The sequence below is a fragment of the Gossypium hirsutum genome, chromosome A05 (assembly GCF_007990345.1).
Source record: "Gossypium hirsutum isolate 1008001.06 chromosome A05, Gossypium_hirsutum_v2.1, whole genome shotgun sequence".
Lineage (NCBI taxonomy): Eukaryota > Viridiplantae > Streptophyta > Magnoliopsida > Malvales > Malvaceae > Gossypium > Gossypium hirsutum.
Window position 1 is genome coordinate 42266580 of NC_053428.1, and position 26339 is coordinate 42292918.

The following is a 26339-nucleotide window of genomic DNA, read 5'->3' on the forward strand; positions in this document are numbered from 1 at the left end:
AAACAAAATTATAACTTTCATGAATCAGAGGCATTTCCAATATCTCCATAAACATGCTGTGACAATTCATAATCATTCCAAAATCACATATATCATATTTCATAATTATTCAATAGTTTTCAAATAAATCCTTTCTCACCTTATATTCAAATATAATATATTGATTTCCAACTCACATATTAAACATAAAATATATATACACATTCATAAAGCAGCAATAACATTATGTATATATATGAAGCAGTAATAACATTATGTATATATATGAACAATTCTATACCTACGAACTTACCTCAAAAATTACAGTTGTAAAACGAGGCCGACGACTAATCCGACACATTAACTTTTCCTCTACTTAGATCCGTTTGATTCATTTCTGGATCTAAATAATAATTTTTTTCATTTAATTAATACAATTCTAGCACTTAAATAGCATGTCTAATACAATTAAGTCCTTCCACAATCATTCTACAAATTTATCTCAATATTTTACCCCTTATGCAATTTAGTCCTTAAACCCAAAACTTGCAATTTAACCAATTTAACCAATTTAACTAAAATCAAACTTCACCGAATAGTATAACACTTCACTACAACCCATATTTTCTGTTATTTTAACATCAAGTCCTTGTACTTTTTTGCTATTTTTACATTTTAGTCCTTAAACATTAAAATTACCAAGAACTACTTTACAAAATAGTCCTATCTAGCAACCAAGCTTAAGATTCTACCATAAACTTTCAAGAACATCTCAATTTCATCCATGGTAAAATTCTGAACATTTAACAATTTTACAAATTGACCCCTGAGCTAGCTATATTAAGCTAATACGACCTCAAAAACATAAAAATCATTAAAAATGGATGCAAAATACTTACCATGCATCAAGATTAGTTTGGTTGAATGCTTCCTCCCTAGAATAATGGTTTTCAGTCATGCCTTCACCAAATGAAAAAGATAATATCCTTTTCCTTTACTTAATTTTAGTTTAATTGACTAATTATCATTTTACCCTTGAAAACTAAACCAAATTTCACCAAATGCAAAGCCATGTTCATCCACTAACCTTTAAATTGGTTGAATTACTACTTAAGGCCCTTAATTCATTCTTTTATATCCATTAGATACAAATAACACTATAGCTATTAAATTTTACATCTTTACAATTTAGTCCTTTCTAATTAATTAATCACTTAAACATCAAAATTTCTTAATGAAACTTTAATACAACCTTAATAACACTCCATGAATATTTAATAAAATATTTACGGATTGGTTATAGAAACGAGATCCCGATACCTAATTTTCTAAAACAACTTGACTTTAAAGTCTTACCACTTAAACTTAATTATTCATTCAAATAATATAATATGCCAATTCAAAATTTATTTTAATATTATAATTGACTCGTAAATGTTAAATACTAATATTTACGGGCTCACTTGTCAGATTTGTGGCTTGAAACCACTATTTTTGACACCACTGGAAAACAGGTTGTTACCCTTCCTTTCAAGAACTTCCCTAAAAGCTTATTCAATTATATTATTAATCTAAATCAACCAAATTAGCTTTGGATGTATCATAACCTTTCATAGCGGTATCTATTACAAAACCAACAAAATTTATCCAAAACTTACCATATGAGCGGATAATTACATTGTACCTTATAAACTTAGCAAGGTACGCCACAATGGCCAAACAGAATATGCCACAAGGGCAACATAAAGAATTCACATGTTTACTATCTTGATGGCTTACACAGATGGTGCCATGGGTTTCTCCCTCATGGACTTATACATAAGTTTCATGTATCGTGATCTACCAAATTGATTTACACTTTATCAAATGCTACACCATGAACTAGTGGGATTTCTAGAGACTTGGAATGTTAAAAAATGGCTTAAATGAAGGATCATCTCAAATGGTTCAAGGGATAGTGGAAACCATGACCTAAAGCACTTGAATGTATCTTCATTAAGGCCATGTATCTTTCTCCATTAAGGTAAGCTTGAGAACATGTACCGGCATTAATGGTTTGCTTCTTAAATATTCTAGATCACTCATTGTGCTTGAATTTGGAAATGAATGGTCAATCTTGGCCCATACGAATAGACACCTATATAAATTTTAAATAGGCAACAATTGAGCACAATTTCACCACACGAAATTCGCATAAGACTAAAGACGCCATGTTAGACACTTAATATTGACTTTCACACACAAATAACATAAACACAAGACACCACTTATTTCTCATCACACACGTATTAGTCAAACACATATATATGACTATTACAGGAATTGACCCTAACATGTTGTCATGCACATATATAAACATGCAACATACAATACTAACAACAACAGAAAGAAACAACAAACAACACACATATAATATGGGCTTAGGATTCAAAATCATGCATAAATATAAATAAATCATGTAACACAGTAAATATAATGCAAGATAAAATCTGTGGATTTGATTAAAATGCAACTTACTAAAATAAGGTAAAGTCCTTTAAATAGTTGGCCTAATAATCAATCAAACCCGAGAGATGTTTCATTTTGTACTTGGGTCCCTTGTGTTTAGGCCAATCTCAACATCTTCGAATGGCTTCGTAACATGATGTGAATGAAATCACATCATGAACATTCATACTATCATATCTTGCCATGGGTCACAACCACATAGACTTACACACTTTCATGTATTATGATTTGTCATTCTAGTCTTCATCTTACTAGAGGCTACGCAACGAGTGTTTTTATATCATAAGATGCAATGGGTCTTAACCTCATCGTCTTACACTTGTTTTCATATCGTAATTTTCCAGTCTGGTTAGCAATATAATTACCTTCCTAGAGGTATCACAGAGGGACATTTACTCAACATTCTCTTACTCGAATTTTTTCACACATCTGAGTGATTCGTACCTTTTCTATATCAAACTATACCTGCATACTTACCCATCCACATTCTGTTCCAATAGAACTTCATACATTTTCCCATAACATGTATATCATTCTTACTATGCTTCTTACACTTACTAATTAATAGAGATACCATTGACATTTAGATATACTTCTATTTGAACAGTACCCATGCAAGAGTCAAGTTAGAGACTCACCTGATACTCACCCACTATAAATCGAAACTCTAGACTCGGACATCCATCTCAAACTAGCAGTAACAATTGCTTAAAGAACATAGAATTACAAAATAAAACTCATTTACACACAAATTATTATAATCTCAATAAGAACAACCCTCATGTAGAGCCTTGTGCTTACAACTTACTATTCATTTACCTCTTATAGACTTGCTCTTTCAGAATTAACATGTAGAGTTGTAATACTTACCCGGAGATGGAATGACTTTTGATTAAACTAAGAGCCTTAGCTTCCAACTTAAAGAGGAAGGGATACAATTAGACTTAAGAAAAAGAGTTAGAGAGTAACATTGAAGAAAGAAGAAAAACTCCCTTATAAACCCTTCTAACACACACACATATATGACCCATTTCTTCTTAATGGAACTGAACAAGAGTCACAAATTTCATAATTTTTCCTCCTTAATGGTTTACAGTTTCTAAGAGAAACATAATCGAGAACCCTGCATAATAGATATCAGACCAGTCTATCCAGTTGGTTTCTAACCAGGTCACTTTACAACCCAACCAACACAGGACTAAGACAAACAGGACGTACTATACATTTGGTGATAACTCATACCATAATTATCTTTTCGTGTAACAAAACCTTTTTCTTTAAATAGCAGAATAGTTTGAAAAAGTATCTTTACTTACTTGCATGGCGCTTACTATACGCCCACACATATGCGCTAAAAGAAATAGTTGGGCGAATTATACTTCACCAAAGATATTATTTCACTACTACACGCATTAACCTTGGATCCGCTAGACTTAGGATATGACAACTCTCCTTCCCTTAACAAAATTTCACCTCGAAAGTTTTCTAACTTGGAAGAAATCCACTATACAATTGAAAACTAACCGTTCGTGCTAGACGTATACGATTAATTGGCAAACTATCCTCCTTACTCATAGCATCTTCTTATCAAAGACATACACTTTAGGTATTCTTTGCTAAGAAGAGTGTCATAATTCTACTTAATTGGCGAATTCAAAATTTGGTGGTTACTCCCATAAATTCAAACATTACATAACTTACCTATTTGATATATGTCCAATTGTATTAGAGAACCTAAACAGTTACCAAAAAATAAACTTCTTATACACATTTGTTTCTCTATAAAACAAGTACTCAAATATCCTTCAAACACCTTCGCTAAAATAATGGGAACCCTAACATCTTTTCTAATTAATCTTTCTACTTCCTTCGATCTCAATATTCTTTTCCTTTTCTTTTACACGAAAATGGTAAGAACAACCACTAGAGGGAGGGGTTGAGGCCACGTTAACTGAACTTCAACCCCAGAAATCATTTCTCCTTCAGACCTTAAAGTCTCAATTTTATTGGAGGTTGATTTTTCTTCTACCGCTTCACCTATTCTTTTATGCGATATTAAATGAGTATGGTATTGCCCTGGACAACAATCAGCCTTGTCCTGGTGGAATTTGGTAGCCTACTTCATAGATTCATCTGCAGGATTGAAAATGGATTTGGCTTTCCCATACGCTGGTCCCTTCCTCAAGAGTCTGTTTGTGCTCACGGTCAGCTAGTCGATACTTAAGTTTCCTTGAAGCTATATACATCGCTGAAAATAGGATGTACACTTGAACTGGTGGAAAAGGTTACAATTAGAAATGTATTCCAATATTGTTTATAAAATCTAAGCCCCAATTATTGTCAGGTAATTAACCCTATCAGTTGGTTAGATGATTGCAATGTGCCCTCAACTTCAGCGCCTGACCTCACAATGCCACTAGATATTAGGCACAAATTTTAACTGGGTGTATTGAGGGACCTCATTTCTTTTTCTATGAAGTTTGTAATGGCCCACTTTTGCCCGGGCCCAAACCAAATCAAATAAAAATAAAACAATTAACAGTCTAAATTTTACAAGCCCAAAAATAAGAGAAACCCAAAATTACAAGGCCTGATAGGCCCAAAACAACTTAAAAATTTTCAGAAAGCTAGAAACCTAAGGGTTTTTGGCGCCGCTGCCCTCGTGCCACTTCAAGGCACCTCATCCCGAAGCTTGACACCTTTGCTACCGCAGTTTCACCAAAGAAGGAAAAGACCACCTGCTCCCCTCCATTGACAGAGCGCCGGACCTGCAAAAATGAAAAACAAAAACACATAAACAGTAGTAAGACAGAGACAGAAAAAGAAAAGTAATATGTATAAACGGCTATAAAAGCCAAATCCAGATTGCAATTTTAAACACGGAGAACTACAAAAAAAAGTATCAAGTTTCAAAAAAGGTAGCATTTTTTATTTTATTTTCAAAATAAATAAATAATAAGTAAAAAATAAACAAAGTATATACCTACCGATTGGTCTTCCACCATAGTCATTACCCCTTCCGGTCCAAAAGGCCATCGGATCCCTAAGGATTCGGCTAAGGCCACGATGGAAAGGGAGTTGGAAACTAAAAAGTTTTTTTTCTTTATGGGGTTTAGACTTTAGTTTAGTTTTTTTTTACTCCAAATCGAATTTTTACACCAAAAAAGAAAAAGGGAGGGACTTTTCGGTGTTTTTTGGCCACCGTAGACGTCGGCGCCGTCATCGGTGACCGATGGCTAGTCTATAGGGGTTCTCCAGAGTTGCGCCAGCCTAAAGGGAGGCTTTGAGAGAAAAGAGAGAGGGTTTTCAGTTTTTTTTTGAAGGAAGGAATGACTTTTTTTTGGTTTAAATAGGGGTGCTAAACAACACCGTTTTGAGCTAGTTCAAAAGGCCCCAAAGCGACGTCGTTTTAGGGCCAAACCCGAAATCTGACCCGCCCTTTTATAAAATCCACGTGTGTTTTCAAAGGGTCTATTTTCACATTTAGTCCTTCCACTTTTTATACTTGTTTTAATACAGTCTTATTTCATTTTTTGTCTTTTTTAAATTTACCCCGTTTAATTTTACTTTTTTTTATCTTTGTCCCTTCAAACAGTGCGCATAAGGAAGTTTGGGAGACTTTCCCTTTCACCCCTATACTTTTTTAGTGCGTTACACCTTAGTCTTTTGTTCAGGAATATTTTTCTATATAGTCCCTATTATTTTACACGCGTTTCATTTTAATCATTTTTTTATTTCATACCATTAATTTCATTTAAATTCTGATTTAATCCTTTATCTTTTTTTAATCTTTATTAAATTGTTTTCTTTTACACTTATCTACTTACTTGTTTATTTATTATTTCTCTATTCTTTCTCATATATATGAAATTGTTGTTTATATTCCTCACATTTTGTGTATATTGCCATCATTATCTTTTATTTTTCTAGTATATTTTTCGTATACTTAAATCTAATATTACTTATTTTATTTATTCATTTATTGTTTTATATTTTAAAATACTTAAATTTAATATTATTTATTTTTCCTCTTTACTTATTTATTTATTATTTTTATATATTTAAATTCGATGTTACTTATATTTCTCTTTCATTTTTATTTTTTTATTTTCAAATTACTTTATTTATTTTGTTATGAATTAATATTCCTATTATTTCCATATCTACATCATTTATTTATTATCACCATGGTATGATTATTAATGTCAACAATATTGTTATAATTATGTTATTACTATTACAATATTTATTCATTTACTTATTATTTATCATTCTATCTATGTAGTCATTTTAAATTATCTCATATTCGCTATATCATACATTAAGATTCAAAGTTGTAATACTTACCAGGAGATGGAATGACTACTGATTAAATTAAAAGCCTTAGCTTCCAGCTTAGGAAGGAAGAAATAGAATTAGACTTAAGAAAAATTGTCAGAGAGTGACACTGAAGGAATTAATTTTTTGATAATCCTAAAATTTTACATTTTATTCAATTTAGTCCTTAAACTTAGGATAGTTATAACTTTCAATTCCTAGCCTCAAATTAAAATTCAATTTCAAATATTCTCACCAGGGAGCTTAAAATTTCTATTTTTAAAATAGTTTCATAACAAGTTTTATATTTATTGAATTTGGTCCTTAATGTGACAAAGTTAACAATAAGGTAAATTAACTTTACAATCTAGCCTTTTCATATTCTAAGCTTAAAATCTATCAATTTCAAGCCTAATTTTTTAAGAAATCAACAATGGAAACTTTTAAAAACTTTAACAATTTTATAAATTGGTACATGCCTAGCTAAATCAAGCTCCAATGACCTCAATTTCATAAATAAATACAAGAAAATAACTTAAATTTAACTTAGAATTTAAGGTCGAATGCCATAGAAGTTCTCCTAGGTTTTTCTTCTTTTTGGATGGTGAAAAAGGAGGTTGAAGATGAAGAATGTTATTCTTTTTCTCATTAGTTTAGCTTACATAAGAAGATTAGGACTTAATTAACTAAGTTTAGTAACTTAATCATGGTTTAATTGAACTAATCAATTCATTAAGCAAACTTAGTGGAAGATATCATCACCATTCACTAACAACCATAGGAAAATGGTTTATTTACCATTTTAAGCCTTTGATTAATTGCTATATAAGTCTCTAAGCCATTGGCCAATTAAAACTCTATAGTGATTAGACTTTTACAAATTAGTTATTAGCCTTAATTAGCTATAATTACACAAAATTACTGAAATATTTCCTAATATATTTTTATATTCTCATCATAAATCTCGATTTATGAAAATAGGATTCTGAAACTACATTTTCCAGTACCACTGAAAATTGGGTTGTTACACCATGGAAATCATTGGATTTTTTTACTAAGAGAGTTTTTTGTTTTATATCTGATGTGCATGGAAATAGTCAGGATATGGGGAGTAAATTAATTACAACCATTTGCTGCTCATTGTGACCTTGAGCAACGACATCGCCACCTGTATTTTTCCTTATTTCTCATCGTGACATTAAATGTTTGTTGTCATGATGTGATTCACTATTTCCAAAAGGACCATTTTGAAACAAGTTCAAGAAACCTGTATTAACTTGTATAATCTCAATCACGGCCAAACAATACATTTACAATATCATATGAGACAAAATATACCAAACTGATACTTCGGAATAAATTAAACAAATAAGTTCTAAGTTTGACCATTTTCGATACAAATTCGATTTAAACTTTAGGTACATGCCATTTACAACCAAAAGGGAACTTTACAAACTTTTTTGAGTCAGAAATGGTCCTCTAGATGCTGTCTTTAATTCCTGAGACTTTGAGAAATTCCTAAACCTACGTACAAGAAAAACAAATCGTACATGAGCTATAGGCTCAGTGGTACATTTATTATTCAAGGCATACAACATAAGCATTAGCAAAACATTTCAATACTATACATGCATATCTATATGCAAATAACATACTAATAATTTACATTTTTGGTTACCATACTTAACATCATCAGTATTTGTACTTGAATATGCATATAACCAAATGTTATTTCATCCCAACCCGATTTCAACATTAAGCATTCAAAAATAAATATTTTTCACATATAACATATTATTTGTGATACATAATTCACTAGTTTCTAGAGCCTATTGATTCATTTGAATCCATTTTGGCCCCTACGGCTCGATTTCATTTGATTTGTATAATCAGTTATGTGATTTCAACATTTCTTTCGCATTTAATTACAAATCATTCAAATAGTTTCATTTTATACATATTCGCCTCATTCACCAAGTTACGTTCATACATGTGTAAATTGTTTAACTAGTGCTCTCCATTTGTAGAGAAAGGTACAAGAGTTCCGGTTGAATATGTCTTGACTAAATAATATTATTTTCATAGAAAATAAAAACCTACTCTAACTAGAGTAGGGGGCCGGTGGTAAACCCTTGGTTTTTTACTAGTGTTGCCGCCCCACACATGTTATGGGAGGGCTAGATTGGGCCTGTCATATATTGGGTCCAATTATATGTGTTTTCTAAACTTTTGATGCAATACTTATAATTCTATCCAACCCAATATTTAATCAAAATAAATTTTATATAATCAATTAATTAAATTAACTAAATTAATTTCACAATTAAATATTTTTCTAAACCCAATTTTAATTTCGTTAAAGTCATAACGACTTTACCGTAATAGAATCTATGAGGAAATATATTTAATTTCCTTAAACAACAAATTTATAATGACTAATTAATTTAATTCAATCTTCAAACTTCAATTATTTAATTATAATTAATTAAATAATAATTCGAAGAACCTTAAATTAATTGTCAAGTCAATTTCTGTGTTTAGCGAGAAAACACATTCATTGTAGATAGTGATACGTGCAATCTATTTCTCTTACTTCATCGTTTTCATTTATTTTACTTTTATTGGTTATACATGCAATTCATTTCTAATTATCTTGAGATAGAAGAGGGACCGATCAGACATATATAAAAAAGGCTCAAATAATTTATAATCAAGTTCCCATTTTTTGTTATTAATTTTAACATTATTTAGTCACGAAATCATTCCACTAAAGTGTCGTGATTGATCTCTCCCTTATTATATACCATTACAAAATCTACTTAACTAGTGCTCGTCCAATGACTTTGTTATAAATGTGTTACCCTAATAGAATATCCTTAATCTCTATGGGATAAATTTGTTATCTTAATATGATCCTATTTTATCTCATAGTAACTATTACATCTTCTTTCAAGAAAATTCAATTACTATAAAATAATAATTATTTAATTTATCACAAAGAAAAATGACTCATGACCACGTTTACTTTCATCTATCATGTAATGTTGATGAGAGAATATCATTTACCCTTTAATTTGACTATGAATTTCACTATTATGAATGATGCTACATATTGCAGAAGTTGTATACCCAACGTACAAACTTTTGGTTCTTTATCTATTCGAACTCACAATTTCATTTATATTAAAGTATACAAGTCACACATACATAGTTCATCATTCACTCAGGATCAAGGTAAGTCACACTATGAACGTCACAAGTTAATAAATCTATAAACGGATCTAGGATATGTTCTACTTGGGTCTTATCTGATGTACTAATAGTCAAGCCAGTTACATCTATGGCTTTATCTTCTAGGAGTCATCCGCTACAATACCTAAAACAAGACACCTATACTATATGGCCAAAATAATATAAATCATATTTTAACGTGACCATGTGCATAGTTTACCTTATTTCTAAGTTCTTTATTCATCTCAAGATTGTGCCGTTTTAATATCGAAATTTTGTAGGGCATTACACTGCCGTTTGTATACAAAAGACTCTATAATATTGTTTTAGATATATCCAAATCAACCATATGGATTAACATAAGCATAATACAAAAGAGTTCCATGAATAAGTAATCAATCATATGGAACAAATTGCTTTACATCAAATGCTCTAAGGAATACTACTATCACATTATCAAGTTTGAGCTTGAGCAACTTTAATTATCAAAAGAGCAAAATTCGAGTGCCTTGATAACTCTTTTACAAAATAAATTATTTTAAATTAACGTTTTAATTTTTTTAATTTAAAAGCAACATGTTTTAATGTTTATAGTATAGTATTTTATAATACTATAAATTTAATTCTTCTGTGAAATAAATTATATAATATAATATAAATTTGACATTATGTCTTAAATAAATTTGTAAAGTAAAATATGTTGAACTTTTAGATATTATAAATATGTATAAGTATAAGAGAACAATTCATTTTTAAATTAATGTCTTTAATGGTGATTTTTATATAAAATTTCATCACCATTGCTCTGTTTGTATTCAAATACATATTGTATCATTGATTTTAATCTCATTGGTATGGAAATAATCACACCACCACTACCACTATTTTTAATTTCAGCTTAATTCATTTTTTGGACTTTGTTTATTTATCATCATCTTTTAAATTTCAGAAAAAAATTCATATTTAGATAGATAGCTTAACTTAAAAATTTTAAATTTTTCAGGTTTATATTTTAGGTTTGTATTTGGTACTTTGGCAGAATAAATTTTTTTATTCTACAAGCAACCTTAAAAAATTGTTATTTGTTTCTTTTTTTAAAATATTTTATTATATTCTTGTAGGGCATTTGCCAACTCCTAATCTTACCCACAGACTCTAAAAACTTTAGGCACATTGTATCAAATATTTTACCTTATATCTTTTCCACAACCAAATTTAGGACAAAATTCCATATTTAGTAAATAAACATCTAATAAATACATTCCATAAAACATATATACATTTTAATGTCAATCTAAAAGGTAATAGAAAAATATAAATATATTTAATATTCAAAGTCCACTTTTATTCCTTCCATTTTATGCATGTATGCTAGCCTATATTAATGTTGAAACAACAAAAATAATTATAAATCAAATAATTGGAAGTTTAAGGTTTTTTAACCTATTTTAAATTTTTTCCTTAATTTTACTTTATACATAGAAAATAAATTCTCATTATTTTTTGACAGACTAATAATATTGAAAACTTATATAAATTATTGTGTTTAGAGCACTATCAGTGTTATCTATTTATAGGGAGAAATGGAGAATCTTAATTGAATTAGTAGAAAACAAATAATATTTATTAATAGAAAAACTAATATTCTAATTTAGATATATTTATTTAATAAATTTCAAACACTGAATATATTTTTTTAGAGATTTCAAAGAAGTACGTGTTGAAATATGTATAGAATATAATTTTGTATGCCAAAAATATATGAAAAGTGAAAAAGCACAATGTAACCATCTTCAAATCCCTCCAATTTAGGCATCAGCCAATAAAATGTTTTATTGACAAGTATAACTAATATAAAGCCTCTTGTCTCCAAACCAACCCATTTCATCTTTATCAACAAATTGCCGCCATAATATATAAAAAATAAATAAGTGAACCCAACCTGCAGGAACCTTCCACAAAGATGCTTCTGAATGATAAATACATTACAAAACTTGAGTAAATGATAAAATACCATATTATCAGCTGTATCACAAGTCATCAAGTTTAGCGGTCCACCATAATTTTTTGGCACTTCACAATTTTGTCATGGCTTTCGTAGTGAAAGACTGATGTTTTAAATTGCTCATTGCTAAGATCTCTATATATTGCTTTTCCCACTTGGATTTTCTGCACTAAAACATCAAATAGAAGTGACTTAAAAGAAGATAAAAATGAAGAAGCAAGTAATTTGTTCGACTGTCTTTTCTCTCATTTGCATTCTTCTTCTTTTTCTTAGTGTTGAAGCTCAGACGTGTAGCCCTAGTGGCAAGATCAAAGGGAAAACCCCTCCACCAGGGCAATGCAACCAGGAAAATGATTGTGATTGTTGCAAGGATGGCAAGTGGTACACAACATACAAATGTTCACCCCCTGTATCAATCCAAACGAAAGCAACACTGACGCTTAACAGCTTTGAACGAGATGGAGACGGTGGTGCACCATCTGAATGTGACAACCAGTACCACTCCGATGATTACCTTGTGGTGGCACTTTCTACAGGATGGTATAACAACAGAAAGAGGTGTTTGAATTATATCAACATCCATGGCAATGGAAAATCTGTGAGGGCTAAAGTTGTGGATGAATGTGATTCTACTATGGGATGTGATTGCCCTAACAACATTGTTGATGCCTCGAAAGCAGTTTGGAAGGCTCTTGGAGTGCCTGAGAACGACTGGGGCGGAATAGATATCTACTGGTCTGATACTATTAATCACTTTATCCATATTTATATTTATAATGTATATGTTAGACTAAAGATTTGTTGTGCGTCTTAGTTAACATTTATGTTACTATTAATGTAAAATATATATATATATATGCATATATATATTATGTATTTTGAGCCATAAATTATGTTTTATATCTTCATCATTTGCTCTATCCTTACTTCTTACTTGGAGAAATTCTTAATTAATTCTCGAAATTAGATGAGTGTTGGATTTGGCATGCGTTCGATAGGGGTGTAAATGAGGCACTTATGCTCACAGATTATTAAAAAAAATTCAAATTTGATTCAAGAAAATTCGAGCCAAGCCCAAGCTTGATTGAGCTTTTAGTATTATTATTATTATTATTATTATTATTATTAGATCACTTTTCTTCCTATTTTGTATAGATCATGAAGAACAAACAAAGGAGATAATATACAAATGTTAGAGGTTGAACTCTAAATAAACTAAAACGACGGATTAATCTACGATCTCTTCTTTGCTTCTTTTGCGGCCAAATTTGGCATGTTCCAAAGGGTAAAATTAATTTTAAAACTTGATCATCAAAGTCGTTGTAGTATAGTGGTCAGTATTCCCTAAATGTCAATTTGGAGACAGTGAAAGCAGTTTGAGTTTAATTCAGAGTTTTACCTTTGAAACTTCGTTTCATGTTTTCAACTGTTTCAATTAACTTCAATGACTGGTGTCAATTAAGCAAGAAAATGAGAGAAATTTGATAGAAAACATGAACGAAATTACAAAAAAAAAGCCTTAAACTAAACAATGGTCCCCAAACAATAACGCCTTTTCAATTTATGTACTTAAAACTTTTCTTTTTTTGTCAGAAGTGCTATTTGAACTTTCATTATGTTAACATTATCGTTCTTTCCGTGAATTGCCATTTAAAATAATTGTTTGAGCCAACTAGAGCCTGACACATAATCAAAAAATAAATGTTTAAAACTTGAGTTGTGAAATTTAGATTCAAAATGTTCAAAAACATTTTTGAATTATTCAGGTTTTTTATTAAAATTGATATTTTAATTTTTGTAAAGTGAAACCAAGACTCTAGCGCCGATTCAAGTAAGAAACTTTGAACTTTAGATACGCTTTAGATACTTTTACATTAGTTACTTTAGTAAAATTGTTTACCTCTAGAGACGGTAGCAAATTAAACACTCTCTAAACTCTGATAAAACTCTAGATTTAGGATTTTTCATTAAACCTAAGCTAACCCATAAAACTTTGAAATTGTAGATAAGATAATAAGTACGCAAGGTGCATGATGTCATGGTACTCATGCGCGAGGAGCAAAAATAATTCCACTTTTGTACAAAACAAGATTCAAACTTGGAAACTAATGGCAACCTAAGACTCAATAAAATTGAATTTCATATTTTATTCAACCTCTAACTCAATTTCCACTATTTTTGATAATTTTTTAAAGTTAGACTACTACTAGTGTCTAAAACTATTTTAGTGCAAAATGTTGATTTCCAAGCTTATAATACCCTTATTTCCTTTCTGTACAAATTTTTTTGCATCATTTTCTCTTATTTCTCTTATTTCTCGATAGTAAGCAATTTTAGCTTTTCACTGCATCCCATTTTTTGGGTTTCGGGTACACACCTGGTATTGTTTCTGATGCGTAAGCACTCCTAAGCCTCTAGAGCTTAAAAATAGACCAACATATCTCCAGATTAATCACTTAATTCGTTTTTAATCAACCAATTTTGGAAAGAACTTGACTAAAAACCTAACAAAACCCTTACCTTGCTTAAGTAACCACGACTTCGCACAATCACAGAGTCAATTCAAAACCACTAGCCACTTGATTAACTCTTAAACACCATAAAAGAATCCCCTTTTAGAGATTAACCAAGAATGATTAACAATAGACAAAACCATTACTTACCGAACAGGCACAACCAACGATGAACAATCGAATTAGTTGAAAAAAAAGAAATAGAAGGGGAAAAAATAATGGAAATTTCAGTAGCAACTAGGGGAAAGAATCGACAGAGGAGAGAAAAGAAGAAGAAGAAGAAGAAGAAGAATAAAACGTCAGAAAAAGTTATGCAAGAAATAAATCTAACCTAACAACTTCCACCCCTTACTGTACTACCTGTTGTACCTCCGATTGCACTTCCACCTCCAGTAGTGATTGAATCTAATAAACGAATTTTGATTAAGAAACTTAGAAAGTGTGGTGTTGAAGCATATAGCTAGTAGTCGAAAATAGTAGCTGTGGTTCCAATGGAGAAAATTTCCTGGGAATTTTTCCATACCGAGTTTAAAAATAAATATTTTGGAAAAAGGTATTTGGACAAGAAAAAGAGAGAATTTCTTGAGTTACGTCAAGAAAATAGATCAGTACCTGAATATGAGAGAGAATTTGTATATCTCAGTAAATATGGTCAAGAAATTGTGCCTGCTGAAGAAGAAATGTGTATCCGGTTTGAAGATGGTCTCAATAATGAAATTTGAAGGATGATCGGAGGTAATGAAATACGAGAATTCGTTGTCCTGTCTGATCGTGCACAGAAAATGAAAGAAGTGTACAACTGTAAGATACAACGAGATAGGCAGAATTAAGAATTAAAGATTAAAGATTATTTTAGCCGAGCTACCTCAGTGCTTGAATGTTCGAATAAAAATAAGATGATTCAACATGATTTCAGTGTGTCTACTAGAACGACTGATAGTGTGAGTAGTGTACAAAATACTCCGAAGCCTAAATGTATATATTGCGGAAAATATCTCCTTGGTGAGTGCAAAGGTAAAATAGGAGCCTGTTATAGATGAGAATCAACTGGTCATTTTATTCGTAATTGTCCTAAATTTCCAAAAGAGGATGAAGATCAGAAAGAAAATCAAATGTCTGCCTCTTAGAAAAGTAGACGTTCGGCCTAGAATAGTGCTACTGGCACTACTAGTTCGGGAATGAAGGACACTGTTGTTCGGTCAGAGGCTAAAGCACTTGCTTGTACCTATGCCATTCGATCTAGAAAGAAAGCTCCTGCTCCAGATGTGATCGCTTGTACATTCTATCTCTTTGATGTTACTGTGTATGTATTGATTGACCCTGGTCAACTCATTTTCATATTTGCACTGCATTAGTAATAGAAAATAAGTTGCTTGTTGAATCTTCTGATTATGATATTCAAGTTACAAATCCATTAGGTCAAAGTGTGATAGTTAATTTAGTCTGTCATAATTGTCCACTGAAAGTTAATGGCTGTGAATTCCCTGCTGATTTGATGTTGTTACCCTTTTGAGAATTTGATGTTATCCTGGGTATGGATTAGTTATCTTTGCATGATGTTGTGGTAAATTGTAGACACAAACGGATCGATTTGAAATTTCAGAAAGGAGAGATGATTTCAGTTGAGTTTGAGTGTAACACCTCTAACCCGTATCTGTCGTCGGACTAGGGTTATGAGGTATTACCAGACATATCGGAAGATTTTATGATCAATTCACAAATATCATATACACATCATAACATCATAGTCAAACATCATCGCATAGTCCCTTTATTAGGTCAACGAGACCTTAAAAATGCTTTAGGAAGGGGTCGGGACTAAACTGATCTCATACAAAATTTTTCAAAACTAAACAAATTTTCTAAGTTATAAAGGTCACACGCCCGTGTGAACAGGCCGTGTACCTCACATGGTATTAGACACGCCCGTGTGTCTAGGCCGTGGCAAAACAGGGCATACATACTGACTTGCCTCACATGGCCAGTGACATGCCCCTGTGCCTTGGCCATGGTTGAAACTGACTTGGGTCACACGGCTAACCATACGCCCTTATGTATAGCTCGTGTACCCTTCGAAATGGCCACACACGCCCATGTGCTAAGGTTGTGTGCCTTACACGGCCACCAAACACGCCCGTATGTCTAGGCCGTGCTTGAGACTAACTTAAAATTGTACGACTACCCCAGGGGACACACGGCCGTGTAACATGACCGTGTGTCACACACAACTGAGACACATGCCCTTTGTCTCTGCCCATGTTGAAAAAAATAGGCCATTAGCAAAGCCAATTTGCCACCCTATTCACAAGCTTTTAAGACCACATTTCATAACCCAATAAGCAACCAAACGATTACCAAATCAAGCGTCATTCATGCTTTAATATCATTAATCAATTTCATGCTCAATTTCGTATCAAAGCATACCAAATTCATATACTAAAAATCACTCATTCATACATGTCATTATCCCAAATTTTCACATCCATTCTCACATCAAAACATACCATTTCTATAACTAATTCACATAACTAACTTACCAAATTAACCATTTCTCACTAGGCTATTTATGCACATAAAAACACACCATTTCTTAACACAACTTATATACCAAAAACCAAACCAAATAGCAACTTTAATCTAGCCATATCACATGGCATGATATACACTTCACAAATCATATTCAAATACTTCTAGCCTATACATTCCATACTTCATTATTTACATTTTCAAAAAGTACCAAAATAGAGTTCAATAGTGTGGTGATGATCCTCGACGATTCTTGAGCTTCCGGTAGCTTCGATAATCTATAAAACAATTGAAAAACATGCAAAGTAAGCTTTCAAAAGCTTAGTAAGTCATATACAAATAAACTTATCATATACACAATTCTAAACCAATTCATTCATGTAGCTCATAGCAAAATACAATCACATATCCATATGTCTCATATAGCTCATTTGATCATAATTCACTTACATATAACACATCCCATTCTCATAATAATTCATACATATATCATATGTCCACAAATTTACATAAACTTACCTTTCATTCTCAAACATGATATGCATTTCAAACGTATCTGAATTGGATACACATTCACATAGTTATTTGTTTCTCAGAATGGTCGTTGAACCACTCGAAATCAATAAGGAAACTCGGATCTCTCAGAAAGCTCGTACAATGCCAACTTTCTAGACGATGTTTTACATGTAATCAAATATCGATGCCAGTGTCCTAGATAGGTCTTACACGTAATCATATACGATGTCAATGTCCCAGACATGGTCTTACATGTAAATCTCAAATCGATTCCAACGTCCCAAACGTGGTCTTACACGATAACTCATATCAAAATCCTATGTCATGACAGATTTATCCTAACTATTCCTATGGTTTGTACGGGGTTTTCGGACGTCGTCAGATTATTGAAACTTTCTCAATTTCATATTTTCAGCTTCTATAACCATTCATCACAATTCAATATCATATAAGCATGAATAAATCAATTCAAACACATTTATTTGTATATAGACTTACCTCATACGAGAATGAACGGAAACAAACGGCTATTCAACTACTTTCGTTTTGCCTCGATCTAATTTTGTTTTCTTTGGTTCTTGATCTAAACACATTCAAATTTAACTCTTTTATTCACTAAATCATTCAATTCAATCCATTTACACATATTTAGGGCATTTTACAAATTAGCCCTTACATTTTCACATTTTAACACTTTAGTCTCTAATTTATAAAATCACAAAATCCACAAAATTTCTATACATACATGCTTAGCCGAATTTTTCCTTAGCTCATATAAGCTCACATATTTCATTTATTTCACATTTTAGTCCCTCAATTTACAAATTTCACAATTTAGCCCATAATAATCAAATTTATCAAAAATCCCAATACAAAACATATTAACCCAACACATATCTTTCATTTTCCATCAACTAACATCACAAAGCTAACAATTTCATCAATGGCATAACTTAAATTGAGACATGGGCTGGATAAATTACTAAGCAGCAATCTCAAAAACGTAAAAATCATTAAAAACCAAAAAAAATACATACCTCAATTAGCCAATGTGAGTGCCAAATGCTTCTAAACACATAAACCCTATTTTCTTTCTTATATTTTTGGGAAACAAGATGAATAATTGATAAACCAGAATATATACATATTTTTATCCTACGCTTGGCATAATTATGGATAATTTATCTTTGGTTTTATTCAATTCGATGCTCCTAATCCGTTAATTTCATGTTTTATACTTAGAAGAGCATATGATAGTGAAAAGAGCAAGAAACGGGCCAAAAAAAGGATAGAATATGCTAAAATCAGTGTTTCACACAGCCTAGGAACTCCCACACGGGTAATCCACACACCCATGTGTGACACACTGGTTGGCCACACGCCCGTGTGTCATGGCTGTGTTGACATTAAACCACGTCAGAATTGCACACGGCCTGAGCACCTTCACACAAGCGTCGCACACGGTTGTGTCCCTGTCGAGCCCAAGTCTAATTCTATTCTGAAAAGGCTAATTTTAGGCTATTTGGGGAATTCCAAAGTCTATAAAGAAAACCCTAAAAGAGGATCAAAGGGGATACAGAGAGCAGAAAGCAGAAAATACTCGAAGACAGCCATTGGAATCAGCTTGGAAGTAGGAATTACTTCAAGACTGAAGATCTCCATTCAATTTCTACCGAAGTTTTTTGGATTTCTTATGTTTTGTTATTTTCCTAATTTTGAGATGTTTTCCCCTATCTGTCACAGCCCATTTTTAGGGTTAATCGGAACAGTAGTTTTGGGGCCACCAAATCTGACGAGTAGGTTTGTAAATATTATATTTAATATTTATGAGCTAATTGTTATTTTAAAAAAATATTTTTTATATTGTGATTTTTTTATAAGCGATTTATTACGTTCAGGTGGTATGACCCTAAGGTCAAGTGGGTTTAGAAAATGAGGTATCGGGACCTTGTTTCTATAAACCGAGTCGTAAATATTTTTATAAATATTTACATAGTGGCAATAAGATGGTAATAAAGTTTCGTTGAAAAATTTTCTCATTTCGATAGTTAATTAAGCAAAAAGGACTAAATTGCGTAAAGTGCAAAAGTTCTATTCTATAAGCTAAAGGTATTAAATAGATATAGAACTTAAAAGTGAAAGTCCTTGTTTGGTAATTAGCCCATTAAAGAGATAGTGGGATATGATGGCTTGGCATTTGGTGTAATAAATAAAGTATTGTAAATTGGTTAAAAATAATAATAAAATGAATAAAATAAAAGAATCAAGGTGTCATCTTTTTCATTCTCTTTTTACCAGCCGAATATGAAGCTTGAGAAGCCATGGAAGAAGCTTCCAACTTTCAGCTAATGCATGCTAGGCATTTCTAGTCCCGTTTTTAATTATTTTTATATTTTCGGGATCGTTGTTGCTTAATCTATCTAATGAGGGGGCTATTTTGCAAACCCATTAAATACTTTGATATTTTCCATTGATGAGTATAATAGGGTTTTGAAGTTTAATGGAAGAATATGAGTCCTTGTTGATAGTTAAACACTTTTTGTTAAGTGAATTTTTGTGAAATTGACAATTAAGGGCTAAATTGATAAATGTGAAAACTTTGGGGTTAAAATGTCAAATAAATGAAATGTGTGGGCTGCTAGAGACACTAGTGATATTCTTCTATAGTAGAATTTTACTCAATTTCATGAATTTGCATTTTTATGATATAAGGACTAAATTGTAAAGAAGTTGAAATATTAGGGGCAAAACTATAATTTTTCCATTAAGTGAATTATGGACTGTTTAGATACCATGAACATTTGGCTAAGCTTAATTATCGTTAAAATGGTTAATTTACATGTTTTTAGCTCAGGGACTAAAATAAATAAAAGTAAAACTTTAGGGGTAATTTTGTAAAAATAACAAAAATGAACAAATTGTATGAAAGGAGGTGTTTTACTGTCTAAATTAATATATTGAATGAAATTGTTAATTTAGATCAAGATCGGGTGGAAAATCGAGGAAAATGAGAAAATTACCAAAATACCCCTGAACTTTAGTATCTCTACAATTTAGCCAGGTTAGCTCGTATGCAATAAGCATTGTTAAATTTATGTTTCTAATGCTTTGATATCGTATAAATTGTATATACGTGAATATTTTAATGTCTGACGACATATCGACAAAATGTGGCACTTAGTGTGCGGGGCAATCAAATATGGTACTCAGTGTACGAAATATTGAGAATGGCACTTAATGTGCGAGATATTGAGAATGACACTTAGTGTGAAAAAATATTGAATGATTAAATAGAGCAAAGTGAACAGGTATACATGCTATATTATATGAATTGTTTATGAGACGACTTTATAATGGTGTTATATCCGGGCTAAGTCCCGAAGGCATTCGTGTTGGTGTTATATCCGGGCTAAGTCCTGAAGGCATTCATGCTGGTGTTATATCCGAGCTAAGTCCCAAAGGCATTCGTGCTGGTGTTATATCCGGACGAAGTCTCGAAGGCATTCGTGCTGGTGTTATATCCGGGCTATCCCCGAGGGCATTCGTGTTGGTGTTATATCCGGGCTAAAGTCCCACAGGCTTTGTGCTGGTATTATATCCGAGCTTAAAGTCTCGCATGCTTTGTGGTTGTGATTGGATTTGGGTTTTAAACCTAGTAGACTTAATGCCGATGATTGGAGTAAGATTATGATTTCGAATATTCGTAGTAAACTACCATTGAATATGTTCAATGCATTAAGTTGGTCAGTATGTATTATATACTTTTATATGTTAGATTGATCGGAATTGAATCATGAATGCGAAATGAGAAGTGTATGTGAAAATCTCATATGTGTATGTGTGTATTCGGTTATGGTGAAAGGTTACATGAGATTGATTTGGTGATATACATGTTAAATAATATGAATGCAAAGAATGTGTAATAAATCTGCTTGGGACAGCAGCAGTAACGTGATTTCAGAAAATCACCATAAATTGAGGGAGTTGAGTTAGAGGCTGAATAAATTATGTCATGAAATCTTAATGAGTCTAGTTTCTTATGAAAGAAACCGTGTAAGAAAAAGAATTTCCAATAATGAGATATTTGAAGTGGCATGGAACAGAGTCAAAATGACTTCGAGGTCCCCTATTCTGTTTTCAGAAAATCATTATAAATGGTACAAAAATGGTTATAAGATAAAATTTATATTCTTAGACTCCTTAATGAATCTAGTTTCAGGTGAAATAAACGATAACATATTTTGAATTCTGTATAATGAGAAATTTGATTCGTAGTGAAGAGTGGTCAGAATAGTCAAATAGTGAAACAAGGGAAAACTTCAAGAAAAATCTGGTATTGATTGGTTAAACAAAAAATTCTTAAAATTTGATGTTTGGAAGATATATGAGTCTATTTTCAGGGAAAATTAACGGAACTTGATTTGGAGTTTCTTAGCTCCAATTATAAATAATTTAGTGACTGTTGCTCAGGAAGACAGCTTGTAGTGAATTTGTGATTTTGTTGAAAACATGGTTAAAACTTGTTAATGAGATGCTTTTCGAGTTCTTATGATCTTATTTTTTATTTCAATATTTGGTTTTAATTCAGTTCAGATTCAAGTGAGGTGAATTTGTTACATAAGCATTATGTTCGTGGATACTTGGGCAAAATGGAAATTATCTAGGAATGATTTCTTGAAAATTTGAATAATCGATCTATAAGTAAATTAATTATTTGCATTGCTTAAAACTTACTAAGCATTGAAGCTTACTCCGTGTTCTCTTTTCCATTTCTTATAGGTTTATACTTTAGCTCGAGTTGGAAGGGCCGGAGATATCATCACACTATCGAGTCATTATGTGAGTTGAGAAGATTGTATATCATCATAGTTTAAGGCATGTATAGGATAGATATTTCGACTTGTATACATTATAGCCATGTGAAGATGGCTTGCTCATTTTGTTTAGAGAAGCCTTATAATTGAACTAATGTGGTGAAATGTTTTAGTTATAACTTGATAGTATTTAAATTGTTATTAGATATTCGGTTATGTTTTGATAGTGAGTCATTTTGGAAATTTATAAGAGCTCCTATGGAAAATCAATGAGACATGTTTACATTGTTGATAATTTATGTCTGGTAAGTATCTTTGACCTTATAGAAGTTTTGTTCAGTCAAGTAATACCTCATAACCTTATTCCGGCGACAGATACGGGTTAGGAGTATTACATTTAGTGGTATCAGAGCTATGGTTTAGTCAATTCTCAGACTAACCTAGCGTATGTGAGTCTAGCTATACATGCCATATTACTACTCGTGATAGTGTGACATCTCCCTGCTCTAACGAAATTGTTTTGTAAGACAGATATGCTTTCCAACCGAGCTAATTCTGATAGTACAGAATGTTATACTCAAATGTTTGATTGAAAATGTGTTGGTGATGAGTTGAAACTCATAAAAGGTATGAATCAGAATGCATGATATTCTGCTATTGATAAATGTTATAATTATATGAGTATATGAGTTGTGATGTTGGGTATATAATTGTTGTGTGAATATTTTGATTTGGAATTTATGATTTGATTTAGCGTATGAGCTATGTGTTAAGTACCAAGTGATCATAAGTAAATGATTGTTAGATGTTTGAGAATGCGGAATTAGTAATGAACTGTTCGTTCATAATAGTATGTGTGATGTGCATGCTTATGTAAGAGTTAAAATTGTTGGCTTTACAACCCGCACCCCCTCATTGGTAAAGCATTGTAATGAGATCCGTACTATATGGCTTAAATAAGCTTACAAGTGCGGAATGATAGAGTCTCGTAATTGAAGGATTAGTACTGTGATCAGATAAGAGAATGAGTCCGCAAGTGAAGATAGTAAAAGAAAAGATATTGGATCGTGTTGAAGGCCATTTGTAATATGCAAAGTCACTGTTAAAAGAAAAGTTGAATTAGATGAAACCAAATATTCAGGTATGATATCTAAAGAATATATTAACTGGAAGTTCTTCCGAATTGGCCTCTGCTAGTGTTGGGATAATGAGAAATTAGTGATGTCAGAGATAGACAGTAGAATCATATTTGAATTATAAAGATATTTGAGCACAACGATTATAGTCGAATGGTTTATGAGAACTCTTCTGGGTACTCTATGTGTTCAATTATCCTCAGAGGTATGTGAAGCTGTATATTTTCAGATGAAATTCTTATCATATGAGAACGTTATCTATATATATTGATATATGAAAGCATTGTTGGGCTGTTGGGGTTACAATCAGCATTATTATATCTTTCTTTGGTATTCTATTTCATTTTATTGAAAGAAAAGATTGATGATTAAATCTGTGTGATGCTGGTATTCTGCTCCTGCTGGTTGTTGATCTGCTTAGTATACATGAAGATTATATTGTTTTTGTTACTGTTGATTCTGGTGCATATGAGTGACACTTTACTTCTGGATTTCCTCTGAGACATCATTGAGATATCTGTCATCTGATATGGGTGCTTTCTTAAAAAGATCAGTATAGTGATATTTGAGAATTACAGTATCTCTGCTTTCTTATGATTCTATATGGTTATCTGTGAAAAATATCTATTGAATGATTGTAATTATATTTCAATTTCTCTTAGGTTCAAAATCCATTATTGATAATTGGGACATTATATATCTATACGATTGAGATGTCAACCTTATTATGGCACTATGATTTTAATTTATCTGATGGTTGTGGCTTTAGTATGGTTCAAAGCTTCGTTGATTAATAATGAAAAAGTTATTACTTGACAGTCGAGATCGATTCAATTGTTTAGTTTGATTAGATTAATTGCTTGAAGGATTAATCGAGTTACTTGTATCTGAATCTATCCACAGGGTGGAAATAAAGTTTGAATGTTCACGGATAAATAGATGAATATTCTGAATGCAGGATTCATATTCTAGAAGATATGATACAGAATTATATCCATCAGAATGATTTTATTGAGAAATGTTTTTATAGATCACGACTGGAAAGTCTGAATGATGTGATATTTATCAATAAAGTGGTAAACAGTTGAAGAAATTGTTAATTGAAGCGTCAGTTCTCAGGTAAAGAGTTATTCGACACAGGAATTAAAGATGGTTTGAACTGTTGAAAGATTATGAGTCAGCAATTGATTATCAAACTGGGCAAATGATTATAGTCTTTGGGGTTCTGAGCGAGAATCTTTATGTATTTTACGGTCGATAATCATGTGATTAATCTTATCAAATGATGAGTAGTTATTGGCTGAGCTAGAAACTAAATTGATGTTTAATTAGCAAATTTGTGAGGCTAAGAGGTGTGTCAATGAATTACAAGTTAAAAAGGGCACAACGTAAATTGATTTCTGATTTAGAATTTCAGATTGGAACCGACAAATGTTCATTGTGTCGAGATAGAGTTCATGTATTGAGAAATCCAGTGATTTTACAACAATTGTGACATCTAGCACAGTGGTAATTATCTGTTCGTACAGGGAGTACTAAAAGAGTGCCAGTTTTCATTATTCAAATGGAGACACAAGGATTATATCATGTTACTAAAATAAACTACTGTGAGCTTTGGGTATGGAATTACTTTGTAACACTGTGTTCTAGAACCTGAAAGCAACCGAGAAAGACATTTATTGTTGGTTAAGTTTGCGTATAATAATAATAGTTATGAGATGAATGTTAAGATAGCACTGTATGAGGGTGGTATGGTTCCAATCACTGAACTTCATTGTATTGAATTGAATTTTTATAAAAAGATTTCGGGGTCGATGTGCTTGGAAAGACTGAGGGGAAATGAAAGTAATTCACGACCGTCAAAAAATAGTTTCAGATGTGCAGAAAATATATGTGGGCTTGATGCGTAAAAGCTTTGAATTTTTAATTAGAAAATTGAGTATTTGTAAAGGTATTATAGTGGGAATAGAAATTCTAGATTTAGCTATAAAGAGAAGTTGAGTTCGCAATTCATCGGATTGAATGAGATTATTATCAAAACTTGAGAAGACCCGTAATGTGTTTCTTATATATATAATGTGATGATACAAATAAGATCCTTTATCTAGGGTATCTCTTACAGAAGTAGAAACTCAGCTTGTTATGATGTATAGCAAAGAGCAGATCATAATCTTAGCTCATGAGATTGAAAAGTTGAGAAATCTGAGGCTAGGTGAGAAATTGTTGAGGTTGGTGAAAGAAAATCACTAATTTATTCTCTGGTAAGATTTTCGGGGACGAAAATCCCCAAGGGGGGAGAGTTGTAACAGCCCGTTTTTAGGGTTAATCGGAACAGTGGTTTCGGGGCCACCAAATCTGACAAGTAGGTTTGTAAATATTATATTTAATATTTACGAGCTAATTGTGATTTTTTAAAAAAAATATTTTTGATATTGTGATTTTGTTTTATAAGCGATTTATTAAGTTCAAGTGGTATGACCCTAAGGTCAAGTGGGTTTAGAAAATGAGGTATCGGGACCTTATTTCTATAAACCGAGTCATAAATATTTTTATAAATATTTATGTAGTGGCAATAAGATGGTATTAAAGTTTCGTTGAAAAATTTTATCGTTTCGATAGTTAATTAAGCAAAAAGGACTAAATTGCGTAAAGTGCAAAAGTTTTGTTCTATAAGCTAAAGGTATTAAATAGATATAGAACTTAAAAGTGAAAGTCCTTTTTTGGTAATTAGCCCATTAAAGAGATAGTGGGATATGATGGCTTGGCATTTGGTGTAATAAATAAAGTATTGTAA

General features: G+C 31.7%; 1 pseudogene; it reads left to right on the forward strand.

The window, feature by feature from the left end:
• Positions 1–26339, forward strand: part of LOC107955773 (uncharacterized) — a 47537-nt pseudogene that overhangs the window by 13203 nt on the left and 7995 nt on the right.